The sequence below is a fragment of the Bufo bufo genome, chromosome 5, assembly GCF_905171765.1.
Source record: "Bufo bufo chromosome 5, aBufBuf1.1, whole genome shotgun sequence".
Classification (NCBI taxonomy): Eukaryota; Metazoa; Chordata; class Amphibia; order Anura; family Bufonidae; genus Bufo; species Bufo bufo.
In genome coordinates, this window is record NC_053393.1 from 428,027,830 (window position 1) to 428,047,557 (window position 19,728).

General features: G+C 45.7%; 1 protein-coding gene across 1 annotated transcript in view; it reads right to left on the minus strand.

Annotated features, from left to right (window-relative positions):
- The window catches only part of SNRK (SNF related kinase), a 74,458-nt gene extending 58,388 nt beyond the window's left edge, over nucleotides 1-16,070 (minus strand). Inside the window, exon 1 of the mRNA XM_040433434.1 lies at nucleotides 15,632-16,070. The gene's annotated coding sequence lies outside the window, so the exon portion shown is untranslated. The remainder of the gene's footprint in view (nucleotides 1-15,631) is intronic.
- Between the last annotated feature and the right edge of the window lie 3,658 nt (nucleotides 16,071-19,728).

Consider the following 19,728-nt stretch of genomic DNA (forward strand, 5'->3'; position numbering starts at 1 on the left):
AAACATGTGCATGCTCGGCCAAGCATCTACATTTAGTCAATGAGAAGAAAGCTGCTGACAGACCCCGACTGGGCATTTGAAATCCATCATTCCCAATCCTTATCTCCCCGTTATCGGCCGTCGGTGGAAAGTAGGGAGGCCCATACACATTAGATGGTCATCTGAAACAGAAGACATGGTTGGGCTGACATAGCTCTAATTCGCTTGGACAGCTTATGCGCTTTGTATGCCACACCATTGGGTTATATTATTCCGCCAAGATGAAAAAGGAAAATCATTATCAGAAAAACACATGCACTACAAGCCTTTAGGCACCACACCTACATGAACATTGTAGAAAAGCCAAACCAGATCCATCACTTGTTATCTTCAGGCCATTATTATCACTTGTTTATTAAGAGTTATGGCATTTAGAAGCAATGTACCGGAAAAGGCATCCAGAGGATGAATCCAATCAGACGGAACTAGACAAACGACATATCACATAAATGATATCATCTGCATCCTAGACATTACAGGCTACTACAGTGCAAACCAAAGCGCTAGAAGACACCTCACCTGCAGCGAAAGTAGCGGGTCACACACATTGACAGCTTGACCCACATACAGCTCGGATCTCAGCAACTTAACCTGACCTTAAATTGGATTAGAGGGGCTTTAAGCTGCCACTGAAGTCATTTACCCTTCACAAAGAGCAGGCAGCCATTTTCCAGAAGGAATCCATTGTGATTAGAGATCAATTAATGGGCAGATTTATATCTAGAGTCGGCTTCAGCACGAGATGAAATAAGAAAATGTCCTACAGGGCATCTGCGCACGCACACACTATTTAAAGGCTTCAAAAAAACAGCCATGAGTTTAAAGGGTTTTTCAAAGCATTTTTGCAAGTGGTTTCAGTGGCGTTTTTGATATTTTTACATTAAAACACAGATGTTTTTGGCAACTTACAGTAAGTCCTACAGAGAAGCCAATGGGAAAAATAAAGTAAGTTTAAAGTAACAGCAGGCCGCTGGGGTTTTGATTATAAAAACACAGTAAAATGCTGTGTCTATAAATCAAGCTTATTCCCATATCGCTAGGATACCTCTGTGAACCCGCACCTACACCGAGAACGGAGCAGGGAAGGTGCTGGGCAGAGGACCATGGATTTCACCAGGTCCAGCCACCACCAAACACTCCCTCCATAGTACTGAATGGGAGCGCACCGCGCTTGCGCGACCACGGCTCCCATATTCATTTCTAGCCGAGCACTGGCTCTGCTACTTTCGGCAGCCCCATAGAAATGAATGGAGGATGGCTGCGCATGCACAGTATGCCCTCCACAACTTTTGGGCCTTCGTTCTCAGTGTAGGTCCCAGCGGTGGGACCCAAACCTATCAGACAATTGGGGCACATCCTAGCGATATGCCCCCATTGCCTGATATGGGAAAACCCCTTTAAGGCCTCACGCACAAGTACATATTTTTTTAAGTGTGATATCCACATTATTTTTAAAAGGTACTACACTGACCCATTCATTTCTATGGGGCCATGCACACATTTGAACTTTTTACGGATCCGTGTGACCATCAGTACAATTCACTTTCCTTAGAATTAGCCTCCACATTGTTTCGGTCCTTCTTTTGGACTTCAGAGTGGATGGGGTGAGTTAATTATTCTTTTTTTTTTTTTACCCCTCAATTGACATTTTAGTAAGCATTCATTAAGGCTTTTCATGTAGTTAACCAGCGCACTGCACGCTGTGAATCTCATGGGCAGCACAGCAATACTGCTGTTGCCCAAAACATCTAATAGCAAAGCTCCTTACTCGCATGTGTAGGGTTGGCAGCAAGTAAGGAGCTTGTTATTAGGAGGGAGGCATCCTCATTGGCCAATTTCGGCGCGCTGCTTCTCCAGAGACAGGAGAGCAGCCTGTGAGGAGGCAGCTGATCAGGAGCACTGATCTTTGCTCTGCACCAGAATAATGGGATCACTTAGAGTGCAGCGTGGCTGCGGAGCCAGCTGCCGACATCAGAGGTGAGGAGGTGACTGCCAGACAAGAGGTCATCATACCTCTCAGAGTCTTGACACCGGAATGTAAAGTACGATGCTAAACTCTCCTGTGTTCTCCCTGTGTTAGGTGCTCAGCCAGGGCCTGCTGGTGCAGTGATCAGTGAGTCCAGAGGCTGAGCACCTGAGTCAGAGGACTCGCTGATCACTGCGCCAGCAGACTCCAGCTCAGGTGCTCAGCAAGAGCCTGTGGATTAAACTGATCACTGGCTGAGTGCAAGGGCCTGCTAGTGCACAGTCTGGCTCAGTTGCTCAGCCAGGGCCTGCTGGTGCAGTGATCAGTCTATATCATGTTTATGCAGTGCTCTGTGTATCCTGTATTTTTTGCCCCATCAGCATCATCCCAGCAAAGATATTTCTGTGCTGCTCGGTCATCTCATAGGTGGGCACTGGATCTACACAGCAGAACATTGTGGGGATAATTTCTTGGTGCCGATGGGCCAATGTAATACTGGAAATGCAGAGCACTGACAATTTGCCATTTTGGCTGCGTTATATTTTAAATATGATTGAGAAAACACAAGTTTTTAAATTGCACAAAAGTCCTAAATGTTAAATTGTTTAAATATGCTGTTTCCGTATAGAAGACAATCTAGAGTAGACTGGTAACGGCTTCCTGCATAAATAGCATCCTCCTAATGTTATTTAGACCTATGTATTCTATATATTGATTACTTTAACTTTCGTACTCCTCTTCAGCTGAAAATACTCCTCAAAAACGGTAACAGGAGTATTTTTACTCTTTCGGAAAAAATGGAATGCGACCTCTGGTGCCAAGTATAACTTACAGCAGTTTTCTGGTGGAAACTACAAAAAAAAAAAAGGCCAATCACATTTTTGAAAGCAGCAAGTGAGGCGCAAAACTGAGAGTCCCACATCTTTGCAAAAGCAGGGCTTGCTCCAAAATGGATTGCCTTTACGATGCCCGAAAACTGGTGCAGGTACACAAACCTATAAAGTGCATCATAGGGGCTCATGCACATGGCTGCTGCGATTTTTGCGGTCTGCAAAACATGGATACCGGCCGTGTGTTTTCCACATTTTGCAGAACGCAACGTCCTGCCCTCTATAGAACTGTCCAATCCTTGTCCGTAAAACGAACAAGAATAAGACATGTTCTATTTTCTTGTGAGGCCGTGGAATGGACATAGCACATGGTGTGCTGTCCGCATCTTTTTCGGCCCCATTGAGCTGAACGGGTCCACATCCGACCTGCAAAAATGCGGATAAAAAAAATATGTTCATGTGCCCTAAAATTTACAACCTGAACATCCATACCAAACTCCGGACGTATTATTTCAGATTTTGGTGTAGGTATAATGGGGGACTTCATTCTTTGCACAGCAAACCATGTGGAAAATCTTTCATTTCCGACCATACCGCAGATCTGAAAACGCTTATGCTGCAAATGAATGGGCTTGTTAAAAACCCAATTCACATACATTGTACTGTACTTTGTTGAGGAATTTCGCATTGGTGTGACCCCCCCCCCCCCCCCCCCCCCACACTGTGACTCACTATATTAAAAATTCTGCAACTGGGTGCTAACAGTTGGGGGGGGGGCTGTTCGCTGCCGGATCACCGCTGCTAGTGTGCAACTAGCCTTGAAAAGGGGTTGTCCCATGAAAAATATTCTAAATACTCTTGTAATTGTATGTACGGTTATTCAAGTTTTAGCATACCCACTAAGTAATTCAGTAAAACGTATCTGCATAGCGCCACCTGTGTTTTTTTGTTCTCATTTCTCTGTCCACCTAGCTGAGGTGGACGCACATGCTCGGTTCGATCCTTGATTCCTGAGCTGTCATAGGCAAAAAGCCCACGCCCCTTGAGCTGCAACAGAAAGCCCATGCCCCCTGATCGATGTGAGGTCCAGGGCTGGTTCTAGCTGTCATGTCCGATTTTCATTTTTTACATTATTCATGGGATATCCCCTTTAAATTAGACTTTCATATATTGCTTATTAGGACAGTGACTAAATCATAGCTTAATAGCTGCTAAACATGGCCGCTGTAACCTCCATATAAGGGACCACAACTAGCCAAATCCATCAAGTGAAGACGTGCACTAACTATTTCCAAGGGAATATGTTCTTTTCCTCTAGTAAGGAACACATTTTATTATAATTTTTTTGGTAGTTCTTGTATGTCACCATTTGTACACAATGGTACAGAAATCAGCTGCAGAATAGGTAGCATCTAAAAGCAAATTACTTGGAGCCATGGGTAACTCTGGTAAAGGTTACATTCATAGGCAACATAGCAATGGCACCCAGCTAAAAATATAGAAAAAAAAAACACACAAGTCCAGCACAATTTGCCACATTCAATCAAACGGTTGTTTGGGCTCAACTTCCACAGGCGGCCAAGTGGAAATTTCCAACAATAAAAATAGCAGCGCTGCCATGCTTGGGGAGTTACAAGCCACAGGGAATGATCGGGGGAACAATTAGACCAAACGTATAACAAGCCTCAAGTTATAGATTATTTCTCAGCTCCAACCGAGAACGCACAAAGAATACACACGGGAGATCTGCGGAGGTATTTGATATTTCTGACTTGACAATGGCAAGTATCTTAGTTTTTACATATTTTGTTTACTTATTTCATTAAAAGACAAAGATTTTTTTATTTTTTGGGCACGTTCATCTTTACATATTTAGAGCTCATGCACACAGCCGTTGTCCGGCCGTTCCGTGCATTGGGGACAGCAATTTGCAACATCCGTGCGGATTCCGCAGACGGATCCTGACGCAGCGCAAAAAATTTGTGCATGCACTCGGTAGTGCTTCCATGGGGTTCTGTGCTTCCGTTCCGCACCGGACCTTCCGGACCCATTCAAGTGAATGGGTTTGCATCCATGATGCGGGGTGCACATGGCCAGTGCCCGCTGATTGCGGCCGGGCACATGAGCCCTTAGGGTACTTGCACACCACAGCCTTTGGATGCCGTGGACCCGCTGCGACTTAGCGCCGTTGCTCCACAGAATGTGGCTTCGAGCTGCCGCTGTCTAGACGGCGTACGCTGTTCACAGCTGTAAACCGCCAGCCGCGTGAACTGCAGTTTTGAAAACAATATGAGGCAGACACCACTCAGTGTCTGCGCCAAAATTCTGGTAGCAAAAACCGCCATGTGAACGGGCCCTTAGGGTCCCGTGACCTACACCATTTTCTTCTGTTTTTAAAAGACTGGGGATTTGCTTGCAACAAATGTGCAACGTTTTATAGTACCTGCACAAATGCTACAAAATCTGTGTGTGACCATACTGTTTTGGAAGCCACACACCAAAAAAAAAAACAACAACAACAACATAGCCATAACCCTAGCAATACATTATGAAAATATTTCCAGAAGGGAAACTACTAAAGTTTGGGGCCAAGGTACCAGCTGGTCCCAAACGAGACTTTGGATACCGAATTTGAAATGTTTTTAAAGATGTAGAAATGAATATCGAAATCATTCACCAAAATCTCACGTGACTTTTGCCTCCACGGAGCCAATACATTTTAGTGCTGTACAGGGACAGGTCTCCGTACAGCATTAAAACAAAGTGTTTGAACAAAATAACTACAGATCTATGATCCAAAACTCGATTCGCTCCAGCCTAGTCACTACCATCAACATTTCGTTTCACATATTGGACTATATGTAAAGTAATATTTTTAACAAATTTTTTTTTTTCTACATATAATTTTTTTAAGTCACTCCATTAATTCTACTTCCTGTCCTGGCTCATTAACTTCCTTTGTGTTTGGATATTTAGCACGACAAGCAGCCTCATCAGCTCCGTTCATCTGAATTGGGCGGCAAGCAAAGATTTTCAGTCATTGGAGTTTCTGCAACAAAACATGTTCAGGCATCCTAAGGCAATACCGCATATAAATCCCCCCAAAATACTGCAACTTGTACTGTAGCTCGTTGGTTAACGGCATGGACAGTATCCTGACCCTACAAGACTAATGTATCGCTGTTAGCCGGCAGGGACATAAAGAGACAAAAGTCCCTAAACAGAGGTCTTAAGGAACGGACCCTGGGGTCTGAATCAGTGGCTCACACAAGCCAATAAACGCCATTGTTACTTAAAGACCCCGCTCTGCAATCTCAGTGCCAGCTCCTTCTTGTCCTTACACAAGTGACCTTTGTCTTCATCTTGGGCGGCATAAATGGATTTATATATCGGCAGATTTATTGAAGTAGCTTCCAGATTTGGGCTCCTGCTGCAGAGCATCACTTCCCAAGAATTTGAGTTGCAATTTGATTTTCTTTTTTTCTTTAATAGGTGATTTTCCATATAAGGCTACTTCCACACCGGCGTTTTGGCTTTCCGTTTGTGAGATCCGTTCAGGGCTCTCACAAGCGGTCCAAAACGGATCACTTTTGCCCTAATGCCTTCTGAATGGAAAAGGATCCGCTCAGAATGCATCAGTTTGCCTCCGATCAGTCTCCATTCCGCTCTGGAGACGAAACTGAGCCAAACCGTTTTCTCTGACGCAACAGAAAACTGATTCCTTTTCTTACGGTAGAAACGGCAAAAACTCTTGTTGTTGCCTTGATTCATTCTCATCTTGATTACTGCAACGCATTACTACTCGGTCTCCCTCTCACTAAACTCTCCCCCCTTCAGTCTGTCCTAAATGCTGCAGCCAGGCTCATCTATCTATCCAACCGCTACACTGATGCTACTAGTCTGTGCCAGTCACTTCACTGGTTGCCTATCCACCACAGAATACAGTTCAAACTTCTCACCCTCACCCACAAAGCTCTCCCCAGTGCTGCACCTCCCTCATCTCCATTTACCACCCTACTCGTGCTCTCCATTCTGTTAGCGACCTAAGATTAATAACCTCCATAATTCGTACCTCTCACTCCCGTCTTCAAGACTTTTCTCCAGCTGCACCTACTCTCCTGAATACTCTGCCCCGGAATACTAGGTCAATTCACAACTTTTCCACCTTCAAACGTGCCTTAAAAACACATCTTTTCAGGCTTATCAAGCTACCTAAACTGACTGTTCCCCGACTAAACCTCCCCCCACCTGAACTCGATCCTCTAGTAGTCCGAAACCCAAAGCAGATCGGCCGGCACCACTCCTGTCAGTTCAATAATGGCTTGATTCCTACTTATCACAATCAACTACCTTATGTGTCACCCCCAATTCCTCATAGATTGTAAGCTCTTGCGAGCAGGGCACTGACTCCTAGTGTTTCAGTTGCATAGTTACTTTTGTTCTGTACATGAACCCTATGAATTTGTAAAGCGCTGCGGAATATGGCGGCGCTATAAATTTTATATAATTTTTTTTAATTATTATATTATCCGTCCCCTATTGACTTTCAATGTTCAAGACGGAAGTGGCCATATAAGACATAATACAACCGGATCCGTTCATGACGAATGCATGCGGTTGTATTATTGTAACAAAAGCGTTTTTGCAGATCCATGACGGAAACGGATCCGTTATTTTGAGCATCAGTTTGCGTCACTTTCGTCAGAGATCTGTGTGCAAGACTTTCTCCCGTCAACAATAACTGATCTGACAGAAGTGACAAAAACTGACGCTCCAAAAAAGACGGATCCGTTATTTTTAGTGCAAACTGATGCTCCAAATAATGGATACGTTTTTTTCTGTTCTTCCCGCAGCCCTTGTACCATGAAACAGGTGAAGAAGCAAAAGTCCACCCAAAATTCTTCTCAAGGCACAAAATAAATGAATACTATACCTCACCGGCCGTCGTGGCCATATGAGCCACACGAAATTCATCTGTATGTGTGGCACTGCAAAAGTTTTAAAGAAGACCTATAACCTCTCCTGACATGTCCGTATGCCATATCTGTTCTGCAGCATCTATTGTTGTGTCATTCCCCCATTATTCCCACTAGACGTTTATGAAGAATCTTAACAGTCTGCAATGAACGTCAAGCTAGGCGTTACCAGTTGGGGGAGGAATTCTGGAGCAGAGCATCTATTTTTAGGACTCCATGTTGTCCCAGTCCCCTATTATTCCTCCTAGACATTTATGAATGGATTGCTAGCAATCTGCAGTAAAGTCTAATTGGTTGTTACCAGTTTGGGGGGGGGGGGGTCCTGGCACAGTCTGACACTCGCAGCACTGATTGGATAGTGGCAAACTGTAGGGACACACTGCAAATTGGTAACATCAATTTAAAGGGATTCGGTCACCTGGATTTTGCCTATAGAGCTGCGGACATGCGCGCATCCACAATATCCAGTCCCCATAGCGCTGAGTGCTTTTATTTTGGCCAAAAAATAACTTTTACATATATGTAAATGAGGCAAGTAAGTAGCCCAAAGGGCTGTTACTAACGTTTCTGGAGCCCAGCCAAGCCCACTGTAAAGGAGCCCAGCACCACCCACATCCTCCGAATCGCCTCCTTGCTCCCCGACGTCACAAAGCTAGAACGCCGTAATCTCGCAGCTAGCGCATGCGCAGTTCGTTCCCTGAAGATGATGCCAGCACAGGGAAGGAACACTATGCCGGCACTGACATGCCACGTACTCGCGCGAGATTACGGCGCTCTAACTTGGCTCATTTACATATACACACAAATTTTTTATATATATAATATCTTTTTTTGCCTAAATAAAAGCACTCAGAGGTATGGGGACTGGATATTGCGGATGTGCTAGTGGCGATCTAGCCGCCCATGTCCTCCGCTCTCTACCCTAAATCCCCGTGACAGAATCCCTTTAAACCTAACTGCAGACTGCTAGCAATCCATTCATAAACTCATAGTAGGAATAACAGAGGAAAGGCACAACACAGAGTCAGAATAAAATAGGTGCTCCAGAATTGTTATGACGTGGGGGATGCAAGTAGTTACTAAGACAGACATATCAGGAGAGGCGACCGATCCTCGTTGACTTGAATCTTAAACCCTTGAAGACAGTTTACACTACACTGGGCCCCATATGTGTGGCGTTAGTGGACATCATGCATGTCACTTGAGAATTGGAAATTTGCTTTACATTTTTGAGGTACTGCACCTAAATGCGTGGCGTCTGTGCCTCTACCTCATGTGTAGGACCTCACATAAGACAAATGTTGCCTGGATCATCCAACCACTATTCATTTATTTCTAGAACATTTCCTACTAAAGTTTCTTAAAAAAAAAAAAAAGAAGCTAGTAACAGGTTAAACGTGAAGGGACCTCAATCTGCCAAGAAATATCACTCTCCGCCTGCTGACGCTGAGGACTCCACTTCGATAGCCTCCCTTTTCCTGGACACATAAGGGGAGATTTATCAAAACTGGTGTAAAGTAGAACTGGCTTAGTTTCCCATAGCAACCAATCAGATTCAACCTTTTATTTTTGACAGCTCCTTTGGAAAATGAAAGGTGGAATCTGAGTGGTTGCTATGGGAAACTAAGCCAGTTCTACTTTACACCAGTGTTGATAAATTTCCCCAAACTATATTATCATAAAACACAACAATTCACAAAAAACATCCAGCATCAATATTCTCTGTGAAGGTTTCCCACAACCCAGAATATCAGAGAAGGTCTGATCGATGCTGTTTCACTTTAATGTGTTTATTCCAGTTTTGAGCCAAGTTCTGTTTTTTAGCTCTATTAAAGGGGTTTTCTGGTTACACAAAAAGAAAAAAAATAGCCGCATTCGACCTCACTGTATTATATATGTCAGAGGATGAAGTTCTGGTGCATTTTGACTCCTCCAGAGCGATTGTGATCTGTGACCAGTGCCCTGGGTTTACATCCCGGCACAAGACTCGCGGGGACTGTCTGTAGCATGAGGTCTCTGCCTCTCCTTCCCCTCCCAGCTCTGACATCACACATCCAAGCCTGCTTGAAGCCCTGCCAGACAAACCCCGCCCCTCAGTGCTGACATCACGGCAGGACAGTGTCCAGGAGGCGGAGCAGAACACCGCCCTGAGAGGCAAGGTCACTGATGCCTCGTCACACCTCTGATCATGTAGACGGGATGTCATCAGTATAGGGCATCAACACAGTGGAAAGTATCACGAGACCGCAATGTAGTGCAGGAAAACGGGGCATTGTTTCCAGTCAATTGAATACTGCTTTAACATCCACATCTATCCAAGATGCACTATGTGTAGCTCTGCAGATTAGACGCACTATAAAGCATGGCAATGGCATAAATAATGCAGAAATCAGATCCCCAAACCACAGCAAGAAGACAATCCAAGAGGAGCATAACTGGCAAGACCTCTATACACCATTAGCGGGGGGGTACAATACTGTATAGGCATGCGCCGCCATGTTAACTATTTGGATGTTTTCCTCGTGGCCAACAGTCTCTACGATTTGGGGGTACGCTACATGCTACTGCAAAAAACTGCCTGCCCGCCGACACCAGGTCAGTATATGCCGTAGTACGATCAGTGGAGCACTCATTCATTTAGCAAAAATTGCAAATTTGACATTGGTAGAAACTGCATAATTTTGCAAGAAAAAAACAAAACACCTTACTGTGTTTTGAGAGCAAAATGTTGATTCTGCAGGAAACTGGTGAAGACCGAAGTTCACTAAGGCTTATTGCACACGAACGTGTGCACTGCGGATCTGCACTTGCGGATCCGCAATACACGGGCACCGTTCCGTGTGCATTCCGCATCACGGATGCAGACCTATTCATTGCAATGGGTCCGCAAATCTGGAGATGCGGAACGGAAGCACGAAACGGAACCCTACGGAAGCACTACGGAGTGCTTCCGTGGGGTTTTGTCCTGTACTTCCGTTCCGCAAAAAGAAAGAACATGTCCTATCTTTTTGCGGAACGCGGACCCATTAAAGTGAATGGGTCCGCGATCAACTGCGGCTGCCCCACAGTCGGTGTTCGTGCATTGCGGGCCACAGCACGGCCACGGGGCGCACACCACCGTGTGCAGGAGGCCTAACACTGGACCATTTTCAGCTTGCTCGCCCGATAAACGCCAGGATTACATAGCAGTGACTGGTTATATCATTAACATGGCTGCTGCAGCCAACCACTTTTCTAAGCAGTCAGATGGAAGGCCTGTGATTGGTTGCTGCAATCATGTGACGGATGTATGTGACCTCACGGCGGCAAAAAAAAAACACGCGCGCACAAAAACTAGCTACTGGACTTATACAAAGCTGTGAAATATGGAGTATGAACATCGGAAATGGATAAACCATTCGATTAACCTCCATTATATGAACCCTGAGAATGTGCACAAAAATGGCAATGATATGAATATGTTCCAACCTACTGGTGCAAAATGCGACTCGGCAAAAAATATGGATGACGTCTGTGTCGCATCCCTTTTTTTTTTAGGCCCATTGTAACAATGCCTATTCTTGTTCACAAAACAGACAAGAATAGGACATCTTTGCGGGGCTGCAGAAAGGACATACGGATGTGGACAGCACACGATGTGCGGTCTGCATTTTTTCTGCGGCCCAACTGGAATGAATGGGTCCGCATCCATTCCGAATAAAAAATGCAGGTAAGAAGCAGAGCAAAAATACGCTTGTGTGAATGGGGCCTTAGGGCTCTTTCACACGACCGTGCCGTTTTTTGCGGTCTGCAAATTGCAGATCCGCAAAACACGGATGGCGCCTGTGTGCCTTCCGCAATTTACGCAACGGAACAGGAGGCCTATTATAGAAATGCCTATTCTCATCTTCAAAACGGACAAGAATAGGACAGGACTCATTTTTGCGGGGCCACGGAACGGAGCAACGGATGCGGACAGCACACAGAATGCTGTCCGCATCTTTTGCGGACCCACTGAAATGAATGGTTCTGTATATGGAATGCAGAAAACGGCCCGTATACGGAACGCAAAATACGTTCGTGTGAATGAGCCTTTATGAAGAAGATCCAACAGGGATTCCAGGCAGGTCATTTTTTACAAATGCAAATGTCCAATAAGCCCCATAAGAAAATTCCTTGAGATCAACAGAAAACAAAAAAAAAAATCTTTGCACAGACAATTCTACCACCAAAAAAAAAAAAAGAAAAGATAAATCTTAGCTCTCTCTCCCCCGCACAAATCAGAAAGCGGAAATAAGTTCTTGCTGCTGCTGCCTTCATGTGACCTCCTGCCCAGGATCCAAGGAGCACTGCAAGTCTGAGATCTGGTTGCAAAAACTACTGTTGAACTGTATGAAAATGAAATCCGGTTTGTAAGGATGACCTCTTCAGGTTCCAGCTGTTCTAGGTCTGAGGAGCACAGGTCTTAAACCCAAATTCAAGCTTCTGACTTATCTACCACTTCTTTTTATGCCCAGATTTCTGGTGCAGTTAAAACAAAGAAAGATCTGACCAGCCCAAGCTGATATGTCCGGCAGGTACCAGGTATAATTGGCTTCTGCTGAGCAGCAGGACAGGTGAGGTCGAGTGGACCTACTGCTGGGAGTCATCGTGTCAAATAGACGAAGTCAAGCAGAGAGAAGCAGCGTGGCATTGGTTAAATAGGGGAGTTATAAAGAGCCTTGTCAGCATTTGTTGTATGGTCCTGTCTGTGAAAATTAGAAGCCATGGAAGCCACCACTGACTGACTGAAGACTGACATCCAGCTTCCTGGGCTTCACATCACTTTCTGAAGGCCATAATAATAACAACCTTCTGGAGCATCAGCCAGCGCTGTATGATGGGGTGAACCAATTACTGTCGCCCTTAGGAACCAGTTATATCAATCCAGAAGTCTGTGCCAGAAATGTCTAACTGCTCCAGGATCCAATACTAGAAAGTCAACATAATCATCAAGGTGGCCACACACCGCCCACAACTGGGCCGAAGACTGGGAACATTCTAGTGATTGTGTTGAGAGCTCACCATCAACATGCTAGAGAACCTTGTGGGTATGTTCAAGCGACAGCAGGTCATGTGGATTTCAGCACATATTCCACCACGAAATCCATGTCCCATTGATTCCAATGGGAAGCCGCTCTGCACTTTATACAACATGGAGTTTTGGAACTTTAACTCCACAGGTGACCGATCATTTATTAAAGTGGAAACCGCAGAGGGTCCCCATATCAAATGGGGCTAGTCCAGGTGTGGAACCATGGTGTATCGAGATGGAAATCCACAGCAAAAGGTGATGTTGCATCAGCTTTGTCCTGTGTGCTAGTAATAGTGATCTTGACCCTTCCCTCTTACAGAAAAAGGGCAAACTAGGTCCCTGTGTCACCTAAAGTTTAAAGACTGGGACATCTCATTGACTGTACCGGGAAGACATCTTTCCATGGACAGCTACCGTCTCTTTGAGGGCAAAGCTGCCTAACCACATCTTGGCAAGAATTTATGAATACCACCTTCTTCCAGACCATTGTATGGATCCATAATATGGCACCATCAGAGGACCTATACTTTTATACACAGGCACACAGGTTCTCTCTTATACATTTCATGCACAGAAGAAGCAGCTCTGGAACGTATGGTTAGTACTTAGACATTACCAAACTAAGGACAACTATGGAACTATGTCTCCTTGGTCAGTGCTGTCAATGACTGATGACAAGTGTCAAGAAGCTACTCAGCCAATGCTAAATTTTAGGTTCTTTTCCATTGATTTCAAAGAAAGCTCTTAAAGGGAACCTTTCACCGGGATTTTGTGTATAGAGCTGAGAACATGGGCTGCTAGATGGCCGCTAGCACATCCGCAATACCCAGTCCCCATAGCTCTGTGTGCTTTTATTGTGTAAAAAAACTAACGATTTGATACATATGCAAATTAACCTGAGAGTCCTGTACGTGAGATGAGTCAGGGACAGGACTCATCTCAGGTTAATTTGCATATGGATCAAATCGGGTTTTTTTACACAATAAAAGCACACAGAGCTATGGGGACAGGTGACAGGTTCCCTTTAAAGGGGTTTTCCAGGAATAACTCATTTTTAAGCGATGCCTGCAGCCTGCCTCCGCTATTGAAAGTTTCATACTTATCTGCTCCGCTCCTGTGCGTCCATCTTCTGGTCCACGGCTTGACTACTTCTGGCTGGGCATGGTCATCTGGCTTCAGCGGTGACATCTCCACAAGCAACAAGTCAGGTGATGAGACCATGCCCGGCCAGAAGTAAACAAGACGGGGACTGGAAGATGGACACATGGTAGTCAGCATGCAGACCTGGAGCGGCAGGTAAGTATGAATCTTTCAATAGCGGAGGCAGGCTGTGGGCATCACCTAAAAGTTAGTTATTTCTGGAAAAACTCCTTTAATGCAAACTAGTGCGAGGTGGATCAGTGGTGAGCACTGCTGAAGTGCGGGGCTTGAACCCAACCAAAAATATCTGCGTGGACTTTGTATATGTGGGTTTCCTCTGGGTGCTCCACTTCCGCATTCCAAAAACATACTGACAGGTTAATTTGGAGTTTAGACTGTGAGCCCCACAGTGAATGATGGGAGTTCCTGTACAGGTCTGTGGAGTTTGGTGGTGCAATATCAACCAATCCATGAAGAAATGTATTACTACGACTTATGGCATGACCACACGGCGCAGTCGTCGTCACGCTGCGCTTCAGGACAGTCATAGCAACAGGAGGCGGCTGCAATTAACTAATTAGGACCACACCATTGCGATATTGCAGATGCCAGGCTGCCACTAATAATGCAGTGTGGTCCTAACTGGAGCCCGCAGCGGCACGTACAGCATGACTGCGCCGCGTGGTCGTACCCTTATAGCTGATGGGAAACGGTGATCGTTCCTGATGTTGGCAAAGACGGCTGTCAGGTATCCACAGTTGTTCCATACACTACGCCATGTACAGACGACCTGAAACACTGCTCCAACCCCTCAGCTGTAGAACGTTAACACCGACTACACGGGGTAGGGACAGCTACTTAACCATAACTCCCAACGGACTAGTATAACGGACAGAATATATAGAAAGCAGGAAAACTATCTAGGCCACCAGCCAATGTGATTATCAGAATAGCAGGAAGCGACGTTTTCCTGTAACATTGGGGTCTATATTCGGCAGCAAACACAATGAGAGCCCCCCAGCCCGGAAAGTCAACTGCGAGTTCAGCAAAGGCACATGACGTGCGGCGACCGTCCACAGGTCTACGAGACAACGCAGGGAGATGGCAGAGAAGACCCTGACCCATGATGGACAGAGGGGAGACCACTCTGCTCATCATCCTCAGACCTACCACCAGCAAACAAAGAGCGGCTGGCTCCTCCAGCATGTGCCAGATGGGATTACCCAGGAGCCATGCATGGTAACAAAGGGCATGGCACAGATTGGAGCATGGAGGCAGGGTGAGGGTACACACGGTGAGAGCGCCACACCTATGCCATGCCCCTGGGCATGCAGAATGAGCAGTGACAGCGCATACACCAGGTATTTCTACTGCAGGTAAGTGGGCAGGGATCCAGGTGGCAGTGCCCCCCGCCACACATGGGTGACTGCTGAGGGATGGCACAGCACTGTCATAGTGCGCATCATTTCTATACAATACCACTCCAGCTTCCAGGCATTACTACGGCTGCAGGCGGCAGGATATGAATGAGATGCCCCCCACAGCAGCAGCGCAGGGAGGAGGGGGCACTGCGGCCGCTGCCTGCCTGGACTCACTGGGTGCTGAAGCAAAGCTGCGGCTCACTTACATCCACTGGCCAGAAGAGACGGGAAACCGGACGGCTCAGGCGACTGCCGAGACCCTCGGGTGAGGCGCAGGAGTAGCCGGAGCGAGGCACGTCCTCCGGGAGGCGGTGGTATAAGGTAGAATACGGTAAGGACAGTGCTTCCTCCTGGCCCGCTGTCCCGTCACTGGTGCTGCTGTTGGCGCAGCTTCCTCATTGCTCTGCGGTAAGCACGACTAGCGGCGGCGCTGGCTCCGCGCACCAACATCATAGAGCTGCTGTTATTACGAGCGACTGCAGGCTGAGAGCTACAGGAGCGCAGCCGCACTCCACCGCAGCCCCTCCCTTCGGTGACGTCCCGCGAAGTGGGCGTGCCGCACAGAAACTGGACGTCGCAGACCTAGGAAGTGGGCGTGTCTGTGAAGTAGCCTATAAAGAGCAGCCTGTGTCTCCTGCTGCCTCGAAGCTGCTTGCTTTTTTTTCTTCTTCTTCTTTCAACAGCTTTATTTAAAATAAAACATTTACATATGCAGGAAGAGTCAGAATATATTGAGCATAGAGGTAGTGAGAATCAGAAATGTGTGAATGTAACGATGATATGTGTGATTGCAATATTAGAGCGACAGGAGAAGTTTATTGGGGAAAACTGTACAATCCTGTGCGGCCGCCTCTAGCCTGGATACAAGATGAGATAGGGCTGGGTATGGAGGCATACAGGTATCTCATGGCACATTTGCCCACAGATGTTACAGCTGGGCTTGTAGACCCTGCACACTGATAGGTTGGTGAACCCAGTGTCCCCGCTGGTCCCATAAATGCCCGATTGGCGATAAATCTGGTGACTGGGCAGACAAAGAGGGCCACTTCACATCAGTGTCTTAGTATCTTAACACTGGAGGAAAAAGCTTCAGTTTTGTCCCCATTCATTGTCAGTGGGGACGGAACAGAGTGCAACAGAATGCATAACGTTCCGTTTGGTTGCGTTCCCGTGACGTACACAAAAGCACTTCAAGCAACGTTTTTGAGTGCGTTCTGGGATACGGAGCAAGACGGATCCGTCGTGAAACACAATGTAAGTCAATGGAGACGGATCCGTTTTCTCGGACACAAAAGAAAACGTATCCGTCACCCATTGACTTCCAATGGTTTTAGTGCAGGATTGGTTGCGTTCCCGTGACGTACACAAAAGCACTTCAAGCAACGTTTTTGAGTGCGTTCTGGGATACGGAGCAAGACGGATCCGTCGTGAAACACAATGTAAGTCAATGGAGACGGATCCGTTTTCTCGGACACAAAAGAAAACGTATCCGTCACCCATTGACTTCCAATGGTTTTAGTGCAGGATTGGTTGCGTTCCCGTGACGTACACAAAAGCACTTCAAGCAACGTTTTTGAGTGCGTTCTGGGATACGGAGCAAGACGGATCCGTCGTGAAACACAATGTAAGTCAATGGAGACGGATCCGTTTTCTCGGACACAAAAGAAAACGTATCCGTCACCCATTGACTTCCAATGGTTTTAGTGCAGGATCCGTCTTGGTAATTTTAGATAACACAACCGGATCCGTTCATAACAGATTTTGCCGTTGTATTGACGGATCCAGCAAAAACACTGATGTGAAAGTAGCCGAACTGCTGCAATCTGGTAGAGACATTCCTGGGAAACCCTTGATGTATGTGGGCGACCATTATCCTGCTGAACAATGCCATGTGGAAGCCCTGCCATGAGAGGCAGCACTTGTGGCTGCAGGATGTCCTGCACATATCGCTGAGCTGTCAGTGTCCCCCATATCACTACTAGGGGGACCGACTGTCATATTCAATGGCTCCCTAGATCATCACACCAGCAGTTGGGGCTCCACAGCAAAGGCAGGATTAAAGAGCTCACCACGTGGCCTCCATACTTCAGGGATCTCAACTCTCCCGGAGGTTCAGGGAGTCTCCCGCTATTAGATAGCGGCTCCCTGACACCCGCATGTGAGACAATATAGAAAGGTTTATCTCAGTCAGATAGCAGAGCAGAGAGATAAGAGAAGTGACAGGACACAGAGTTTAGATTACAGGTTGAATTAACCCTTTAGGGTCAAATTGGCTTCTCAAGGAGATATACAGTCAGGTCCATAAATATTGGGACATCAACACAATTCTAACATTTTTGGATCTATACACCACCACAATGGATTTGAAATGAAACGAACAAGATGTGTTTTAACTGCAGGCTGGCAGCTTTAATTTGAGGGTATTTACATCCAAATCAGGTGAACGGTGTAGGAATTACAACAGTTTGCATATGTGCCTCCCACTTGTTAAGGAACCAAAAGTAATGGGACAATTGGCTTCTCAGCTGTTCCATGGCCAGGTGTGTGTTATTCCCTCATTAGCCCAATTACAATGAGCAGATAAAAGGTCCAGAGTTCATTTCAAGTGTGCTATTTGCATTTGGAATCTGTTGCTGTCAACTCTCAAGATGAGATCCAAAGAGCTGTCACTATCAGTGAAGCAAGCCATCATTAGGCTGAAAAAACAAAACAAACCCATAAGAGAGATAACAAAAACATTAGGCGTGGTCAAAACAACAGTTTGGAACATTCTTAAAAAGAAGGAACGCACCGGTGAGCTCAGCAACACCAAAAGACCCAGAAGACTACGGAAAACAACTGTGGTGGATGACCGAAGAATTCTTTCCCTGGTGAAGAAAACACCCTTCACAACAGTTGGCCAGATCAAGAACACTCTCCAGGAGGTAGGTGTATGTGTGTCAAAGTCAACAATCAAGAGAAGACTTCACCAGAGTGAATACAGAGGGTTCACCACAAGATGTAAACCATTGGTGAGCCTCAAAAACAGGAAGGCCAGATTAGAGTTTGCCAAACGACATCTAAAAAAGCCTTCACAGATCTGGAACAACATCCTATGGACAGATGAGACCAAGATCAACTTGTACCAGAGTGATGGGAAGAGAAGAGTATGGAGAAGGAAAGGAACTGCTCATGATCCTAAGCATACCACCTCATCAGTGAAGCATGGTGGTGGTAGTGTCATGGCGTGGGCATGTATGGCTGCCAATGGAACTGGTTCTCTTGTATTTATTGATGATGTGACTGCTGACAAAAGCAGCAGGATGAATTCTGAAGTGTTTCGGGCAATATTATCTGCTCATATTCAGCCAAATGCTTGAGAACTCATTGGACGGCGCTTCACAGTGCAGATGGACAATGACCCAAAGCATACTGCAAAAGCAACCAAAGAGTTTTTTAAGGGAAAGAAGTGGAATGTTCTGCATTGGCCAAGTCAATCACCTGACCTGAATCCGATTGAGCATGCATTTCACTTGCTGAAGACAAAACTGAAGGGAAAATACCCCAAGAACAAGCAGGAACCGAAGACAGTTACAGTAGAGGCAGAGCATTACCAGGGATGAAACCCAGCGTCTGGTGATGTCTATGCGTTCCAGACTTCAGGCTGTAATTGACTGCAAAGGATTTGCAACCAAGTATTAAAAAGTGAAAGTTTGATTTATGATTATTATTCTGTCCCTTTACTTTTGGTCCCTTAACAAGTGGGAAGCACATATGCCAAGTGTTGTAATTCCTACACCGTTCACCTGATTTGGATGTAAATACCCTCAAATTAAAGCTGACAGTCTGCAGGTAAAGCACATCTTATTCGTTTCATTTCAAATCCATTGTGGTGGTGTATAGAGCCAAAAATGTTAGAATTGTGTCGATGTCCCAATATTTATGGACCTGACTGTATATGTTAAAGGCATCCCTTCTGTCTCATTCAGTAGCTATATAACTATTGAGAGAGATGCATTTTTTTGAAAATACATTTACACATTTAACCCTCCATTTTAATTATATTATTTACCCCAGTGTTAAATTCACACCCCCTGGATGCTCTAATCATATATATAAATATGATAATTTGGGGCAGGGTGATGAGCCCAGTCCTCCACACCATAGAGCAAAGTGTGCAGATACTTCATATGTTTGGAAAATGTAATAAAAAGTTTGTGGGAAAAAAAAAAAAAGAAAACCTCCCTGAAATGAGAAGTGCATCTCCCTGAAATGAGTTTTTGCAGGTTGGGATGTCTGATACTTGAACCAGGCCATCATATGA